Source organism: Callorhinchus milii, unplaced genomic scaffold, assembly GCF_018977255.1.
Source record: "Callorhinchus milii isolate IMCB2004 unplaced genomic scaffold, IMCB_Cmil_1.0 Scaffold20, whole genome shotgun sequence".
In the NCBI taxonomy this organism is placed as follows: Eukaryota; Metazoa; Chordata; class Chondrichthyes; order Chimaeriformes; family Callorhinchidae; genus Callorhinchus; species Callorhinchus milii.
The window spans coordinates 1,750,779-1,768,854 of record NW_024704761.1 but is presented as its reverse complement, the minus strand read 5'-3'; the positions used below and the strand labels follow the sequence as shown (position 1 = coordinate 1,768,854).

The 18,076-nt window shown below is 50.7% G+C and overlaps 1 protein-coding gene across 1 annotated transcript in view; it reads right to left on the bottom strand.

Annotated features, from left to right (window-relative positions):
* The window catches only part of LOC103175749 (caskin-2), a 37,039-nt gene that overhangs the window by 14,614 nt on the left and 4,349 nt on the right, over nt 1-18,076 (bottom strand).

Below are 18,076 nucleotides of genomic sequence, written 5' to 3'. Positions count from 1 at the left end.
TACACCCCCAAACTCCGGAAACACTCTTCCTCTATCCCTCCACGTTGCCCCTTCCTTCCCCATCTTCAGGTCGCGCCTGAAGACCTTCCTCTTTGACCGCCCGTGCCTACGGTCACCTCCCCCCGGCTCGGCGTCGTGCTCCGCCACTCTCAAACACTGCGTGAGGGGGTGGGTGGGGGGGGGCGGGGAGCGCTGTGGTAAATGCGAGTTGTTGTTGTTGTTGTTGTGTAAGCAGGAAATCTCCACCAACCTGTCTGTGTGCAGGAAGCTGCCTGACCCATGGCTGCTCCCTCCCTCCCTCTCTCTTTCAGTCTCCTGCAGGATTCACGTCAAACCTTGCCGACTTGTGGCTACCCAGGCCCCGATCACACAGAGCGTCTCGCACTCGCCCCCCCGCACTCCCCGCTCCCCCTTCCAGCGAGGGGACACACACACACGTGTGCTCCCGGATGGCTCACACACACATGCCTCGCTGCCCGTCCTGCTGATTCCAGTCTCTCTCCGGCACAGTTTGGATCCGAGCTCCGAGAGCTTTAACACGTCGAATCAAACCCTCGTCACGGCTCAAGCATACTCCCGGAATTCCACCCCCCCCCCACCACATCGCTGTCCGGCCCCCCCCCCCCCACCACCACCACCTCCGCCCTCATCCACTCACTCACGTTCCAATGGCCACTGTGCAGCCAGGACCTGCCCCTCTCTCTCACACTCACACGCTAAAGCTTATCCCCTTCGCAAGCTCTCGACTCCCACCCACTCTCCGCTTTAAACTCAAAGCGTGTGAGAAAGAGAGAGAGGGCGATGGAGAGGGCGATGGAGAGAGGGAATGAGAGAGGGAATGAGACAGACAGAAAGAGAGAGCACAGTTCACATGCCTTAGTCAGTCTCCAGCTCGTTCTCCTCATTAAACCCCGAGTGATAATAATAATAATACTAATCCTTGCATTTGACACAGCGCCTTATCACGTCTTCGAGACGTCTCAAAGCGCTTCACAGGACACATTGTAAAGTGCACTGACTGGCACTGGAACAGACAGCGCTCGGATGCTCTCACTCCAACCCACAGCCACTCCGTGCAACTCGATTAACAAGCTTCGTAACACAGGAGCCGCTGGGACTTAGGATTCTTTTGATAAAATAGGGAAACAGTGAACGAGCAAGTGTGGGTGTGAGAGAGAGGGAGAGAGAGAAGGGAGTGGGGGGGGAGGGAATGAGAGAAAGGGTGAGAGACGGCGCCAAACACGACTCTGGCAAATGAAGAGAGCAACGGTAAAAGGCTGACAAAGAATCCATCCGACATTTCATTCAGGAAGACTTGCAAAAGACACCCCTTCTCCCCACACACGCTCTCTGTCCTCAGTGTCTTTCTCGCTCCCCCTCTCCCTCTCCCCGTCTCCCTCGCGCTCTCTCCCCCTCTCGGTCACGTTTTCAAAAAAAAAAAAAAATTCCTAATTCTATTCTCTCACGTCCAACCGTTTCTAAAGTCCAGCCGTGCGTGACAGAACGCTCAATCCCTTGTTTGTGTTGTCGCTTAATATATTCCCTCCCCCTTCCCTCTCGCCCCAACCCCCCCCCCACCCACTCCCTCCGCCCGCGCTCTTGAAGGAATGTACTATTCTCCGCCTTTTATCAATGGAACAATTTTTCTTTTGAACGATTTTCCCTTTCCCCTCCTTTTTCCTCCCCCGCACCCATACCTGATGATTGACAAACACCCCCACACCCTCCGTCATCCCCTCTCTGGGAAAATGTTTCCTTTTCCTTTGCTCTCTTTCGCTCTCGCTCTCTCTTCACACCCTTCGGTCTAACCTTGCCCAGCACAAGCCATCTCTCACCTGGTACCCAAGGTTCACGGGGAGAAGATGAAGTCAAACGCTCTCCAGGACCCTACCCTGCCTGGGGGTGGGGGTGGGGGCTATATAAAGTCAAGTTGTTGTTGTCGTATCTGACTCACTCAACCGCAGCTCTGTCTCAGATCAGCGGCACTGAGCAACAACAACAAGTGACATTTAAACAGCGCCTTTCACGTCGGGAGGACGTCCCAAGGCGCCGGACAGTTAATGGTTTGCACCCGAGCTGGTGGCTGGGATCAGGAGGGGGTGGAGGGCAGGCAGGGTAGGCGGTAGGTGGGTGCCTGAAGGTCTGGTCGAAGAGGGATTAAGCAGGAATTTCAACGGCAGAGTCTGACCCTCATACGCACAAAGCTATAATACATTCACTTGCAATCTACAGTAAAGGCCTTTTATATTAACTCTTAAGTCCCACTTGGGGACCTGCTCTGTACCACTATCCACACACCCCCTCCTCCCAAAATGCTGCAATGCATTTGGCCTCCAAATACACTTCCACAGGATTTTACTGAAAAAAGTGTAGTGACTGTGTAGTTTGTAGGCGAATATGGCAGCCAATATGAGCGCAACCAATTTCATCTGGGGGCGGGATTGTCGGTCAGGACACTGGGAAAAGACAGTAAAATCCAGCGAAGGGCTTGCTTCGAGAAGTCCGGGCAACGTGAGATAGCGCTGTATGAAATGCGAGGAATACTGTCACTGTTTCTAACTGTGTGTCTCTCCCCTGTGCAGGTGGGCGTTAAAAGATCCCGTGGCACAATCTGAAAAGAGAAGAGAGTTTCTCCGGTATCAGATGTCAGGTTCATTCTTGTTTTGTTCATCAGCAGTTCAGGCCAGGAACCGATAGACAGAGAGAGAGATTTAGCTGTCAGAATCGTTCCAACTTTCCCTTGACAAACATGCATGCACACATCCCTGCGGGGGCATCAATTCAGCCTGTCAGCCCCCGCCTTGCCTGCTCTCAGACCATTGATGCTGATTCCGGGTGAGTGCACACAGCCCTGGGCACACACAGCTTTTCATGGTGTTCGTTCTGTGTCTAGTAGAGAGACATCCTCACGACTAGATTTCCATTGCAACCACTGACTGCCACATCCACACTCCCAGGCCAGCCCCAGCCCAGGTTAGCGCCAGAGTAACACTCCCCCTACACTGCCATTCCAACTCGCTCTCTCCCTATGTCACCACCCGATCAACTGGCTCCGGCCTCCTCCTTATCTCCCCCGGAGCCTCCTCCCCACCATCGGCGGCTGTGCTTCCAGCCACTACGCCCCGAAGCTGTGGAACCCTTCGCCTTGCCCCCACTCTCCACATTTTCAAGTCGCACTTGAAGACCTTCCCCTACGAGCGGGCCTGGGGGTCACCTTCCCCCTCCCCTGGACTTGGCATCGGGTTCTGCCACTATTAAGCGCTCTGAGACGTCTCCCTGGGTGCAGGCGCCTTATAAATGCAAGATGTTGTTGTTATCAAATGCAAGAATTATTATTTTCGGAGGCAACGTGTAATATTGGGCTACTGTTGGGCCAGTGTTTGGTTGACTTTGGGCTACAAACGTGTTGTAATTTCTGGCAGTGAGCCACTGTATTGAGAGGTGGAGTGGCCGAGGGCAACGAGTGCTGATCAGCGGAGGGATCAGTAACACTCGGCTCATTTCTCATCAGGAATGCAGAAGATTGCACGAGAAGCCAGAGATCTGATAGCAGAGACTCCAAGCTTAAAGCAGACACGACTGAGGAACGAGGTGTCTTGCCCTCACACCAGGGGACGGCCCTGGCTATTGAGGCGTCCACACATTTAAAAACAACAATAATCCTCGCATTTGATCTCGCGCGTCGTTGAGATGTCTCCAAGCGCTTCACAGAATATACCGTCATACTGTAAAGCGGAGTAACTGTATATTTTGTGGCGTCCCACAAACAGGATTGAGTGACGGTCCGATTTCATCTTTTCCCGGTGTACCTTACGGAGGGTCGTTCGTTCGTTCATGCCGGGAAAGGTTAGAAAGAGCAGCGTGAGGAGGGAGAGCCCGGCCGAAGAGGAAGGGCAACCGGAAGATGGACAAGGCAGAGGGATTGAGCCGGAGACAATTCTATTAGCTGAAACCACCCCCCACCCAAAAAAAACCACCAGCCGTCGCTCTCTCTCCAGCACAAAGACAAGCTGAACAGATCCACATTGGGTGATGAGCAGTGAGCCTGACAGACACTGGGCCAGTAAAACAGCAGGAATGTTTAGAAGCGGAATGCGAAGCCTTGATCAGCTCAGGGCAGGACAGGACGGTAGCCGAGAGCTGTGAACTTTCACTCTGTCACATCCTAAAGAGCAGGATAACTAACTGTCCAACAAGACGGATAGCACTCCCGCCCCGAGCTCCAGGGATTATAAACGCACGCAGAGCCTCCGCACACCTGCCCCGACCAAAAGTCACGGCGGAATTCACGCTCAATTCAACATCTCTTTGTCTGTCTTTTGCAACTTGTCTCGTCTGACACAGAAACCCTTCACTTTGCTTAAGAATCCGAATCAGATTGAGAGCCTCACATGTGTATGTCACTTACACACAGAGATTTCCTCGTATTATAATAATCCTCTGGAATGCATTGTGCATTCTCTCCCTCCCCAGAGGGATGCACCCTGCGCACCTAATTCTGGAGACTAATAGGCACAGGAGCCAATTTGTGGAGCCCAGAGCTGGAGTCTAACCAACTAAAACCGCACAGCTTGGCCATTGAGAGCGCTGTCCGGCAAGCTTTCCCGCTGCTTGTCCAGCGAGGACCACCCGACCCTTTAGGGCTTTGGCTGCAGGGTTAACGGGAGCTCAGTGGGAGGATTCCCTGCCCCCAGTGACCGCTTGGCCCTTCCAGGTCCTACAGATGAGCCAGTCTGGGCTGTGCTGTCACCAGCAGTGCCCTGGAGTCCTGCGGTCCCGACTGGCTCAGGACCAGAGCAGCTGACTGTTGCTCACTGCCCAACAATGGTCAAGGAGAGCGAGGGGGCAAAACCCACGTGGGGACGAGGTCCACATGCCTAAGACATGAGGCGGAGGGTGGGGGCTGGGGGGAGACTTGCTGAAACCCTAAATCTCAAGCAACGCGGCAGGACCAAGTTTCAACCCAGGGAGAAACCGTGTTAGTGAGTGCGCCTCACACAACAACTTGTACTTATACAGCGCCCATCACACAGGGTAGTGTCCCGGATGCTTGGCTCTCTCTCGCTCGCCATTAATAACAGCGCTATTCGAAAAGAGAAGGGAACTTCTCTCTCTCTCTCTCTCTCCTGGCGTCCTGGCCAACAATCCCCACAGGTAAAATTGGTCACTCACTCCACGACTGTTTGTGGGACACTGCTGTGTGCAAACTGTCTGCCGTGTTTCGCCCGCCCACAAAATACATGGTCACTACACTTTACGGTATATCCTGTGAAGCGCCTTGAGATGCCTCAACGACGTGATAAGGTGCTGTCTCAAACGCAAGGATTATTATTATTAATATTATTATGATTATTAGATTTTCCACAATTCGCAGCCGCCTTAAAAAGTCAAAAGCACCTTAAAAGTCGCGCAGGCTCAGACCAGGTGGGAATTTGGTGGCTCGGGCGACACAATGGTTCCCGGTATCTGAACGATCTGGGGAGGCTGGCCGGATGTCTTCTCATTCTATTCATGTCCTGTCCCTGCCCGGCTGTCCTGTCCTGCGTGGCTCTGATTCCATCACAAATAACACAATCTACAAGGAAATAGAAGCCCAGAGAACTGGCACAGCCTCAATGCTTCCTCCACACCAGCGACCCACTCAATGACCTCATCCCTTTCTGCTCTTACACTCCATTCAGTGTCAGCGATCGGCTTTCACCCCCCCCCCCCCCCAACCCACCTCCCCTCCCCACTTCCCCCAACATCCAGTTTCCATGACGCAAACACTCTCCTGGGTTAGGCTGGGGAAGTGCCTCCAGCAAAGCAACGTCCCACAAACAGACATGAAGGAAATCTGACTGTCGCCCTGACACAGGCAGAAACTCTCCCGTCTCTTTTTCCATTAATAATAAAAATCTTCAGATCGTTAGAGGCTATAATCCTTACATCTGCCACAGCGTCTCTCACGTCAGCAGGACGTCTCGAAGCTTCATAAGATTGACTTTAAAGTGACTGTGTATTGTGTAGGTTGACTGTTCCACCCCCCCGCCCCCCCCTCCCAGGTCTGACTCTCAGTGGTTAGCAGCATGGCACACATGGCACAGGAAGGTAATCTCAGGATACGGTGACTCACACTTGACCACAGGGTGACCACACGACCCGCCCTGCAGTCAGACCTGCTTATTTGACAGAACGCTGAGGTTAAACTGTACCCTGCGGCTGAGTGTAAGCTCCCTCACCAGCTCCCACCGGCTTAGTGGGCACTAAACCACACAGCGTCACGTCACCGACTTTGATCTCAGCCTGGGCTGAGCTCACTGCCCGATTTGATGCCACAATTAGACGGGAAAAGCAGCAACTCTTCCCTCTCAACTCCAACCCTGCTGACAGACGCACTGAGCACTGAGCTCGGCCCAGGCTGAGGACTTCTCAAAGCTTCATGGTATTTACTGTAAAGTGTAGTGACTGTGTATTGTGCAGGCTTACTGTCCGCCCGTTTTTGTTCTGAAACTCAGGTTTGATGCCTAACCACCGTTAGGGTGGGGTGGTCCGAGCCGGACAAGCAGCGGGAAAGCTTGCCAGACATCGCTCTCTATGGCAAGCTGTGTGGTTTTAGCTGGTTAGACTCCAGCACACTCTGGGCTCCCCAAACCATGGCTCTCGCCAACCTGAGCCTAATACTCTCTGGAATAAGGTTAGGAGATTGTGTCTATGGATACAGAGTGCACATTCCATTCCAAAACATGGGAATGTCCATGTGTAGGTGGGATACATGGAATTCCCAAATAAATAGTAAGAGAGGGGGGGTAAGTAAGCGAGAGACGGAAAGAGAGAGAGAGAGAGAGAGAGAGAGAAAAAGAAAGCAAAGGAGAGGAAAAGAGAAAGAGAACAATAAAGAGAAAAAAAGAGTGCGTGAGAGAGAAATAAAGAGAGGAAGAGAAAAAAAACTAGGTGAATAATGAGAGAGAGAGGCAGACAGAGAAAAAGAAAAAGTAAATGACAAAGAGAAAGAGAGAGAGAGAGAGAGAGAGCGAAGCAGGGAAAGAGAGCAAATGAGCTGTTCAGAGGCTGGGAGACGGAGGCAGACATGAATAATGATCTATAAAAGGATGACAGTGGGAGTCTAAGTGAGACACAATGTGGCTTCAGTTTGTTCTAAAAGAGAGAGAGAACAGCGAATCATAATGAAACCCAATCTGGGAAAGGCTTAAGACCCTACAATAGACGCGAGCATGTGAAATCACGTCATTGCCTGAAGGTGCCCCCAGCCCCTGGGAACCTGCACAGCAGAGGTCTGACAGCGAATAATAATAATAATAATAATGATGTTCGTTGCATTTGATATTGCCCCTTATAACCTCTTCGCGATGTTTCAGTTTCACAGGATATATTGCTGTATCAAATGCAAGGATTGTTATTATCATTTATACCTCAGGCTGACCTGGGAGTGTTGGATGGACAGTATAGATAGAGGGAGCTTTACTCTAATAAATAACAATAATAACCCTTACAACTGATGCAGCGCCTATCACACAAGGACATAAGAATTTGCCGTGCAAAAGAAGACCAAGGTCCATCCAGTTTGCCTTCCACTCTCACGACTTGGCGACATCTCAAAGCGCTTCACAGGACATACCGTGAAGTGAATTGACTTGTATATATTTTGTGGGCGAATATTTTTTCCCCAAGGGAAGAATTGACAGGGAAGATCTCCCTGTGGCAGGGAGCGGTGGCTGTGAAAGCCTGTGGGAAGGGAAAGGCGCTGACAGTCTCTCAGGAAGGCCAGCCCTGTCCCTGGCTCCGGACAATCAACAAAACGCTGGGATTGGGAAGGAAGGAAGGAAAGAGGCCGGAGTACACAGCTCTGCTGTAGTTGGAGCCTCTCCACCTTGCCTCTCTGTCAGGATTGCTCTATGTACGCAGATAGAATAGAGGCAACCATAGAGTCTCCTACCCCCCCACCACCACCCCACAGCCTCTCCGCTCCTCCCAGTCTCCCACTCCCGCCGACCCCACCCACCCACCCAAACACTTGTGTATTTTGTGGGCGAAAAGGGTCACCCACGACAGAGACATTCATGAGCGGGTAAGAGAGAGAGCGAGAGAGAGACAGAGAAAGCGAAAGGGGGTGAATTACAGGATACTGAGTTGAGGGGCTGGAGCTTTAATGTATTTATTCTGGATTTTTNATTTGGGGGATTATTGGTCAGGACACCGGGGGAGAGAGAGAGTTACTCCCTTCTCTTTCTGAGATTTTTAACGTCCACCTGAACAGGTAGATGGGATCTCATCGTCTTAACGTCTCATCCAAAGAATGGCACCTCCGACAGTGCAGCACTCGCCCCAGAGGGTCAGCCTAGACTTGGGAGCTCAAGGTCCCGACGTGGGGCTTGAACCCACAACTTCCTGGCACAAATGCTAGAGAGCTAAGCACTGAGCCAGGCTGATGGCTGCACAATGTGTGGAGCAGTCACTGACTACGTGTGTGTGAGTGAGTGCGTGCACTAGCAGAAGGTGAGACGCTGGAAAGGGAGCAAGCGCAATACAAAGGAAATCCTAGACGGGAGAGAGAGAGAGAGAGAGATTGGCGGGGAGGGGAGGGGAGGGGGGAGAACAAAGGGAAGTGGGACAGCATCAGTACGCATGACATTCCAGCACAAGAAACTGTAAAATAAACCGGCCATGGTGGGGGGGGGGGGGGGGGAGAGTGGGAAATAGAGGAGCAGCCATGATGTGATTTCATGATGTAAGATTTCTACAGCACGGAAACAGGCCATTCGACCCGACTAGTCCGTACCGGTGTTTGGACTCCACATGAGACCCCTCCCTTCATAATCCCTCTTCCTACCCCCCTCCATTCCCCTCAGGATTAAACTTCTCCCCCCGCCCCAAACAACACCGATGCATTTTTCCTCCACCACAGTGAGTGAGTTCCCGCACTCTCACCAGCCTCTCTCTGCGCGAATAAATTCCTCTTAAACCTCCCCTCCAGATCTGCTATTGGCCATCTTACGTTTATAATAGCCAAGGGCTCCTTCCAAAGACTAGCCAAACAAGGCCACCCTCGTCCGTCCACCCTCTCTAACCAAGCCCAACACTGGAGTAAGGAAGCCGGGTGGATGGCAGTCTGCCGATCACCATCATTCTTCCACATGTTTCAGTTGTTGGTCAGTGCATTTGTAGACAGAAAATGGAGGTAACAGGACTTTGTGAACACTCTGTAACTAACAAGAGATTTAGACCCAGGAAGGGGGAGGGGGCGCGGGGGGAGACGCGGGGGGGGTGCTGAATGGCCCAGCTGTCTGGTAATTTAACCGTGTCTAATATTCCGAGACACAATTGGAGAGATGACAGATGGAGGCAGAACTCGGATGCTCTGTTACCTTCTGCTCACTGGACGCCCAACTCAACCTCACACACCGCTCCGAGCGGTCCTCCTGCTCACACAGGGAAGCACCGGTAAGTTTCCCATCAGGATGAGGGAAGAGATTGCAGATAACCTCTGCTTTACAGAGCGTGTCAGCACACAGCTGAGACCGAGTGTGTGGGCAGGTGTCTAATTACCGACAGCTGTTTACAGTGTAACTCGCAGCTTAATAACTGGCCTTCTCGTGTGAACCAGAGTTTTACTCAACAACATTCCTGATAAACAATAGTAATAATCCTTGCATAAATCCAAGTTGTTGTTGTTATTTGATACAGTGCCTTATCATGTCTTCAAGACGTCTCAAAGCGCTTCACAGGATATGCTGTATAGTGTAGTGACTGTGTTTTTTGGGGTGCAGAGATTCTTCCCACCAAGCTCCTGTTATCCCTGCAAGTCAAAGCCCTAACGGGTGGTCCAAGATGGACAAACAATGGCAATCTTGTTCCCTCTCAATGGGAAACTATCCGATTTTAGCTGTTTAAACCCCAGCAGTTTGTGGGGTCTTCAAGCCGGAGCTCTCGCCAGCCTGTGCCTATAACTTTCCGGAACATAGCGAGCAGGGTGCATCCTCCAGGGGGAAGAGAGTTCGCATTCCATTCCAGACACGGGGAGATTTGCATTACCGTGCCTATGTGGAACTCTCAGTCTGGTTTGGACGCTCTTAAGGTCAGTGATGGGTTTCTGCATGTGCCAAGACACCCGGCTGGCCACAAAAAAAAAGGGCTTTGAGACGTTGAGATGTTGGAGTCGCCGTATCGAATGTGAGGATTAGAGCCATTACTCCATGCTGGTGTAATGAATTCGACTGCTCGGAGTTGATCCTAGCGAGCTGGCTGGCAATCCTCCACCAAATTCCAGGCTAAAAGTGGTCGCTGCCCCACTCCCAGGCTGAAACATACCCAATGTGCAGCTCTGTCCGGAGAAAGCCTGCGATACTTGCGATGCCCCGGAGCCCTGCTTATAATAGACTCAAAGCATTTTTCAGCCGACAAACGACTGATATTTTGCTCAGAGCATGGCATGTTGGTCCAGTCTCACAGCTGTTCATTACTGTCCACCTGACCAGACACAGGTGGCACTTTTGTTTAATGTCACATTTGTATCCAAAGGGACGGTCACTTCTGACAGCTCAATGGCTCCCCCCAGGTCCTCTGGCTTAGTGAACATATAATCACCAGATCCCACGATCTGTTGGGATGAAGCAGATCCTTTGGCCCATCTGATCTGATTTCCTCCATCCAGAACATCCCACCTACCATCCTCCCAACACGGCATCAAAAAAGTGGCCATTGCCACTCTTCCCGGTAACCTGTTCCAGTTGTCAATTATTATTATTATCATTATTATTCTATAGCCTCTGGGTAAACTTCCTGGTGTCTCTCCTGAAACTGCCCCTTGCAAACTCCTCCACCCCCCCAACCCCGTGTCCCCTTGTTCCCCTGCCTTAGTGTATACAATACAAAATTACAGTTGTATAGCGTCTTTCACATCAGGAGGACGAACGTCCCAAGGTGCTGGACAGTCAGGGATTTGGACATTTGTCCACCTTGGCAGAGGATTTGGCATATTTTGCTCCTGCTTACTCTAAGAATAGCACATTAGAGGAAGGTCACCATAGAAACTACTGCACTGTAGTCATCAACAAAGGCAGGCAATGGTATGAGGTCATCTGAATTTTTAAGCATTTAAGCCTGCGGGCGTTTCCGAAAGAGAAAGTTTGAGCAGCTGAAGCAAGCCTTGCTGACCCTGGGCACAGCACAGAGCCGGCCGGGGCTACAGACTTCTAATAGTGGCTACTGAGTCTGTCTGAACCACTGTGATTCCCTTCGTCCATCAACTGTTTAAGGGGCATTGCCCATTCCCCCGCCTGAAGTAATGGGGTGTCAGAAAGCACTTGGTACGAATCCAATAATAATACTTGCATCTGACACAGCGCCTATTAACGTCATAAAGTCTTAAAGTGGTTCACCGGAAATTGCTGTCAAGTGTAGTGACTGTATATTGGAGGCAAATGCGGCCACCAATTTTACACACAGCATGACTGGACAGCCGTGAACTGAACGAGCGATTCATCTGGAGAAATTACTGACCAGAACACCGGAAGAATCTCCCTTCTCTACTCCAACTGGGGTCTTTATTCTCAGAACATACTGTAAAGCGAATTTGGCTGCCGCGTTTCGCCCACAAAATACACAGTCAATTCACCTTACGGTATATTCTGAGAAGCGCTTTGAGAAGCCTTGAAGTCGTGACGAGGCGCTGTATCAAATGCAAGCTTTATTATTATTATTATTATCAAAGTCCTGATGTGGGGCTTTGCAATGTAAGCTGTGTTGCATGTGAAGCCTGGGTCAGTCAGTGCGGGTCTGGTTTTCAGTGACCCGCTTGTCCAGGAAGCACAATGAAGGTATTTCAAAAATCCTGTTTAAACAGCTGGGTATCTGAGCTATGAGGAGACTTAGCGGAGACGGGGAGGGGAGGGGGGATCTGATTAAGGTCTCCTCCAAATCCTAAAAAGTACAGATCAGCTCCACTTCATTCAATGTGGTGGTCAAGAGGACCACAGCAAGCGATCACTTGTTCATCTGAAAATTCCCAGTTTGGAGAGACAGTGACGCAGTGGCTAGTTATCCTTTAATAATAATTAGAAGCTTTGCATTTGACATGGCGCCTCATCGCAGAACATTGGGACGTCTCAATGTCACAAGGATTTTGCTGTAAAGTCCCCAACCTTGCCTCAGAGGCGAGAGAGAGAGAGCTACCAACCAAGCCAACCTGGCCCTTCAGACAGTTTAGAGATAGACGCTGTGAGGAATGGGATGTAGTTTCAGCGGTGAGGGGCCTGGTGGGTAATGCGAGTGAGGTATTTGGGAACGGACCTGGTCAGACAGGCTGCACTGATCTTTCCCTGGTCTCACACATTCCGACATTCCCATCAGTATTCTATTCCTATCTCGCACTCTGACCTTTAATCTCCATTCCAACAGGAAGGCATTATTGGGGGAATGATGAGGAAGAGTGACCGAGGGGCGAGGGTGTGTGTGAGTGTGCGTGTGGAAAGGGGTTGGAAATATGCGAGGGCTCTCGCCAACAACACAGAGCAACATCATTTGATTTACCGCAAACCCCACCTCCCCCCAGGCCACACCGAGATGTTGACAATGGAGGAGCCTGTAGGGTCTCCTGTCTGTTTGAGTGAGTGTGGAGATTGAATGACTGTGTGGGCTTGGGGTCTATTAATTGCCTACGGGCTATGTTGGCAGCGGGCCAGGCTGGGCTCAGCGATGGGCCACATTCCTCAAGTCCCAGCTGTGACAAAGCACCATCTGGCTGACACTAATCGCAGTGTCAGCAGCACTCAGACGACCCCGCTAAGTTGGAAAGCCACCAAAGGACTACGTAACCCCTCGTCCTCGCCCACGGTGACACATTAACAGTTTTGTGACTAATTTTTCATGACCCACATTCTTCCTCACTCACTGATGCTCCAGTGCGCGAGTCCTTGCATTTGATACAGCGCCTTATCACGTCTTCTAGACGTCTCAAAGCACTGCACGGAATACACCGTAAAGTGATTCGACTGGATATTTTGTGGGCGAAACACGGCATCCAATTGCGCACAGTAAGGTCCCACAAACAGGAGTGGATTGAGTGACCCAATTATTAATTTTTTTTTAAGGGATTATTACCCCAGGAAAAGCGATCCGCCAGTCCACTAAATCCAAGTTCCGACTTGCTGCTAAGTAAGCAGAAGCATGTGGAGTAAGGAGACTTGCCGTAGATTTCACCCTGCCCGGTAACTGAACCAAGGTCCTCTCGCTTGCGAGGCGTGTGCTCTGTAACCACTAAGCTACAGGACTCCACAGTTTCTGACTTGGAGGCGAGAATGTAAGCGACTGAGCAACACACAAGGACAGGGGCTCCGTTTTGGAAGAGGACAAAGTGCGGGTTGGGGAGCGAGAGGTTTCTGCAGCTTGTTGTTGGGGATGTCACAAAGCAACACCCAACTGAACCAGCTCCCGATGAGCACAGGCTCGGTCTCAGCCAAGCCACTGGCACAAGGGACGAGTTTATCCTTCCTTCCTGCTCGCAGAAGAGGCTCCCCAGAGCCGCAGAGCACACCACCTCCAGGTGTTTATAGGAAGTGGAGCTCTAGTTTGTGGACAGAGAGATCAAAACAGCCTTAGCTCCACACGTCTGAGGCAAGTGAGAACACGCCTGGAAATTACACACCTCGGCAAGACGGCACGAGAGGCTGCGATGTTAAAAGGCCATTGGGCCGATTTCATCAGTTACAGGATCCTAACCGTATCTTTCCTCAACCACAACACAAACTTGCATTTACATAGCGCTTGGTTGTCACTCAGGATAGCGTCCCAGAGAACTTGCTCCACGTTCAACCACCTCTGAAACGAGTTCCAGTGTCCCTACACCACCTTTCCTGTCAACCCTGTTGGCTCCACCATTGTTAAGCGCTCTGAGACGCCGCCTGGCGTGGAGGGTGCTATATAAGTGCAAGTTGTTGTTGTTGTTCCTGGTGGCTGCCCTTCACTCCTGGTCCGTCAGTCAAAATAAACCAGGTCTATTACAGTCAACGTGTCCCGACCCCCCAACCTCACCCCACCCTCATTTTATCGAGCTAAGAGACAGCAATGACTTAAATAAAGGTCCTGATGGTAGGATAACAAGGGAGAGAATAAACTGCAGGTCACAGCCCAACCCCAGAAGGAAGAGCTAGCTATATCCTGTGAAGCACTTTGAGACGTCTCAACAATATAAGGCGCTATATCAAATGCAAGGATTGTTATAATTATGTTTATGTCAGTATATTAATGTATAATATTCATTATGTAAGTTCAGGAGATTATCTCTTTGGTTCTATCATTCTTTTCCCTCAATTGATAAAACCTAGGATTCCAGTTGCTTTCGACAGCTTTGCCCACCTGCCCGCCTTCCTTTCATGAACATTTAATCCCAGGCGTTGTTCAACAAACATCAACCAGACTGGCTTCCAGGGGCTCAAACTCCGAGCAGTGTTATAAATAAGTGACAATGAACGCGAGTGGAATTTTACCATTGCTCAAAGTTCACCTGATAGCAACAACATGTTGACACCGACCGGGCGGGTGGAGTGAACAGAATCCTTCTGTCACACTCTTCATTGCCAGCCCTCCCTTTAGTCGTTTAATAAAATAATAATCTTTGCATTTGATATGGCGCCTTATCACTGTAAATACACTGTAAAGTGAATTGACTGGTTATTTTGTGTGCCAAACACTGCAGTCAATTAATTGCACACAGCAGTGTCCCACAAATAATGATAATAATAATTAATAATTCTCACGTTTGATATCAGTGGATGTCTCAAAGCACTTCCCAGGACTGTTGTCACTGTTTGGACAATTTATCTCTGGGATTTCCATGTGTAGGTGGGAGGTATGGAATTCTCAGCTTGGTTTGGAGACTCTTAAGCAATGGTGATGGTTTGCCAGACACCCCGGCTGGGCAAAAAAACCCACAGAAAACACAGGCGGGGGGTGGGGGGGGCGCGGAAGGAGGGAGGGATGGTGGGTTTTTAAACTGTAATCTGCAGCGTTGCCACAGAGACTGGGAACATCTGCGAGGCTCCTGGCTGGGAGGAGGGCTGATCCCAATCAATGTGGCTCTTCATTGCATTCATTCAGTGGCTTCGAATTACCATTTCATTCACACCAGTCGATTGAGATGCAGCTCCAGACACCACTCACCACCTTGCCTGTCCTGACAGGCAGCTCCCAACTCCCCCGACCAGATCCCAACAGCTTACATAACACCACAGGCAAAGACACTCAACAACCAGCTCAGCTCTAAGGAGACCCCATTTACCTCCCTCCGCCGCTCCCCTCCCCTACCACCTCCCTAAGGAGGATAAACCCAGCTCAAACCCCGGTCCAGTTGAATGTAGCTCTCCATAAAACTTCCCTGTTTCCAGGCCAGCGAAGAGGACACCTCGTCCAACCTCCTTCTCCCCCCCCCACCACCACTGTTGAGAAGTAATTCTGGGCGTTCAAGTGGAAAATTGAACATTTAATTTCTACCCTGACAGAAGCACTGGTATTTAAGATGCACATCGGGACCTAGTTTTTTTTACAATCTGTGTTTAATCCTCCTGCAACTAACATTCTGGCCCGAGCATTCAAAGCAGATAAGCTGGAGAGGATATTCCGTGCCATATGGCAGTGGGACTGAGACCCCGACATACAAGGACCCTGGCCCCTGCCCTGCCCAGGGATTGTACAAGGTCTCACTTGGGCTCGGACAACAACAACCTCGTAGGGTTTTCCAATTTAAAGAATCAATGATATTAAAAGTAAGAATGCTGCTGTAGCCTGCGTCCGGCAGAGGATCAGGAAGTTTGGTGGAGGATGGGGGAGGGCAGGCAGATCAAACCTCGGTGATATATTAAGCTCACACACACACACACGCACGCACACACACCACACAAGCACCAGATTCCAGTGTTGGCAATCTGTCCTGTACAATAAGCCTGGGGCCAAGAGTCACATGATGTGGGTTGATCGTTGGATTGTGAGATGGTTTCCACCACATCATCAGACAGCCCAGCTAATAGCGATAGTCCCCTGAGTGAGTGAGTGAGTGAGTGAGTGACCTCTCTAATTGGGGTAATGTTTGTCGATCAGCAACATCAGGAGGGAGAAACCCCCTTCTCTTTTCCAGTAACGTCCAATTGAAGAGGCAGTTGGGACTTCTGTTAAGGGTCTCATCCGAAGGATGACATCTCCGACAATGCAGAGCTCCCCCCAGCACTGTAATGGAGCATCAGCCTCGACTCTGAGCTCAAAGTCCTGACGTGAACCCACAACCTTCTAGCTCCGAGGTGACAGTGCTCCAGGGTGACAACCAATAACGACATGCGGTTTTGCCTTGAACGTAAAACTGCCTCAAGTGTAGTAACTGTTTTTTTTGCTACAGGCAAACACAACACGCCGCTCAATGGCGTTACGTTTGCGGTGCAGTCGTGAATAGCAACGCAACCCCCATTCCTCTATCAACCCCAAACTTGTCCACCCACCACCTCCCCCTCCAACCCAGTCCTACATCCCCCTTCATCCACTCACCAAAGAGAGAGAGAGAGCCAATGCCAGGGCTGGTTTGTTGCTCCAGGAGGATTTGGAGTGTACGTCACTCACTTTCCTCCATCAGAAGCAATTTCCGCCCCCGCTCGGTGGTGATTCAGCAAATCTCTGAACCTCACCTTAACACTGGCATCAGCAAAAATGCCAAGGAGTTGTGGCTGACATGTCCTAACCTGAGTCTGAGAGACACCATGTCATTACAGGAGGCAGCAGCAGGAGCCTGCACTACACAACACAGCACAGCATCGCACAGCCCCCAGCTCAGCACAGCCGACTGCAAGAGATCTCCCATTTGCTGGTCTCTGTGCAGAGGAATGTCCTGTCCCCCGTGTGCGTGTGTATGTGTGTGTGGAGCTGGCCGTCTCCAGACCGCATTGTGCGCTCTGCGAGTCGCTCTCGATTCACGCAGCGCGCCGTTAATTGCAGATCAAGTGGCTGCTCCGTCGCCTTCTCCACCCCGCCCCCCCACCCCAGTGTATTGTTAACAAGACCGAGGCATCAGCCCAAGAAACAGCAGCAGAGAAATTAGGCAGCCCACAGGGAGGAGAGATAGATACACACACACACACACACACACAAGGAAGGACAGCCACAAATACACACACACGCGCACACAGAGGGTGAGACAGAAACACATAAAATTAATAATAATATAATAATAATCCTTGCATTTGATATAGCCCCTAATCATGTCGGTGAGACGTCCCAAAGCGCTTCACAGAATATTGACTTTTGTGGCTGAAACGCAGCAGCTAATTGTGCACAGCAGAGTCCCACAAACAGTATTGGATTGAGCGACCAATTTTTCTTTGAGGGATTATTACCCCCAGAAAGCGATTTGCCAATCGACTAACAACCGGTTTCCTAATTACTGCTAAGTAAACAGAGGCGTGTGGAGTTGATGGTGGAAGATCCCGGGCTGCTGCTCGAAAAGAGAAGGGACTTTCTCTCTCTCCCGGTGTCCTGCCCAATAATCCCCCAGACAGAATTGGTCACTCACACCATGGCTGTGTGTGGTGCTTCGCTGTGCACAATTCGGCTGCTGCATTTGCCCCCGAAGTACACAGTTTCTACACTTTATACAGTATATTCTGCGAAGTGCTTTGGGCCATGCTATTACCCTACATAAAGGACTATTATTAGGGTGTAAGAGTTGCTCAGCGCGGATGTAAATATTTGCGGTGTAAGTTCTTGTTACGGTTTGGAATGCACTGCCTGAAAGGGTGGCACGAGCAGATCCGATAGTAACTTTCGAAAGGGAATAAGACAGGTACTTAAGAGGGGAAAGATTTGCAGGGCTATGGGGTAAGAGCGGGTTGGGGGGGGGGTTTGGGACTGATTGGGCAGTTCTTCCATAGAGCTGGCACAGGCACGATGGGCCGAATGGCCTCCTTCTGTCCTGTAAGATTCTATGATTTTAAGAACCCGGGGCCTGTTCCCGAGTCTCGGCTCCTCCAGTTTAGCTGGTCTGCTCTGTTGTGCGGTTTGCTCACGTTTTCCTTTGCTGAGTGACTAAGCCTCGCACACAGTA